The sequence below is a fragment of the Apis dorsata genome, unplaced genomic scaffold (genome assembly GCF_000469605.1).
Source record: "Apis dorsata unplaced genomic scaffold, Apis dorsata 1.3 scaffold_943, whole genome shotgun sequence".
NCBI classification, from domain to species: domain Eukaryota; kingdom Metazoa; phylum Arthropoda; class Insecta; order Hymenoptera; family Apidae; genus Apis; species Apis dorsata.
In genome coordinates, this window is record NW_006264053.1 from 149,232 (window position 1) to 150,769 (window position 1,538).

At 15.4% G+C, this 1,538-nt stretch overlaps 1 protein-coding gene across 3 annotated transcripts in view; it reads right to left on the reverse strand.

The window, feature by feature from the left end:
• LOC102671005 (hepatocyte nuclear factor 4-gamma-like) overlaps nucleotides 1–1,538 on the reverse strand; it is a 108,987-nt gene that overhangs the window by 27,017 nt on the left and 80,432 nt on the right. The gene's annotated exons all lie outside the window — the stretch shown is intronic.

A 1,538-nucleotide genomic window follows, 5' to 3' on the forward strand; every position in this document is an offset into this window, starting at 1 on the left:
CATACATTTATCATGGTCAACTGCACTATCAGTTTTCATATTCTATTGTGGCAATAAAGATATAAATAAGATAAAAATAAAAAGGAAATCAGTTAAAATAATAGTTAAAATAAAAAAAAGGAATCAATAATAATTATAAATGATGGTCAATTATTTTATTAATTATTATACTTTTATTATACTATTATACTATTATTACATTTTTATAATTATTATACTTAATAATTTAATAAATTTTAAATTAATGATTATTGTTAGATTCAATTTAAATGACAAATTTAAAATTCGATAAATATAAAAATTTTTAAATATTAAAACTATGAATATATTTATTATAATATTATAAATATTAACTATATTTACAAAATTATGAAAACTTGAAATTGATTTTTTTTTATTTCAAATATAATTGATTTATGAAATTGATATATTTTATAAATAATTATGTTTTTATCAAAATATATAATGAAAATGATTATAAAAAAAATATTATTCAAGAAAATATTTATATAAATTATATATTTAGATCAAATCATAATTTAGATCAAATTATATATAGCTATAAATAGTATGCTACTTTCACTATAAATTGTAAACTTAGTAATAGCTTCCCCGTATTCATTTTATTTTGTTTATGATATAGTTCAAAGCAAAGAATTAGAATAACAAGAAATTAACTTTCATTTGATATAAATTTATGATATTCATATTATGAAGAATTTAAATCAAATATTCAATACATCTATGTTAAAATAATTCAAAATAACTAAAAGAATTTCTTTTTTAATTTACAATCATAAGTAATAATTACTTTTTAAATTTAGTTCATATTATAGAAAACTAATTATAAATTATGAACAATAAATGATCTACTTTCAAGTAAACTCACATAATGATAAAGCTCCTATCATAACTCCAGATTGCCAGTTTGCTCATTTGTTTCTACAAATATCTTTCTAGAAAGTAGAAAGATTTACTAAAAATACAATTATTTCACCAATTATTCTGTCAAATAATTATTTTTTTTTTAATTATTTAGGATTTTATTTTTAATGAAATATGTAGTGATTCACAGGAAAATGAAGAACGATTAAGTTATTATTTTGATTTTGACATTATTTAAAAAACAGGCTTCCTACTTATTTCCTTTTTACTATTTTTATAAATATTATTTTTACAAAAAAATTTTGATATTTGCAATTATTAAATATATGAATTTATTTTTTCTTTTAATTTTATTTTAATATTGTTTTTAAAGTAATATTATATTATATTTATAAAGTTACTTTTCAATATATGAAAAGTATTAAATATTTTCACATTTTAAAAAATATGATGATATCGTGTTTTCTTTTTAAATAATACTTTTTTAATTTGTGAGCCTAAAATTGTAGGTATGATTAAATTAATATTTTATATTCTTATTAATATCATAATTAATATTAATAAGTTATTTATACAATACTATAATTTTTTTAAATTATGTGTATTTAATTTATATATATTCATATATACATTTCAAAGAAATCACTTATTTT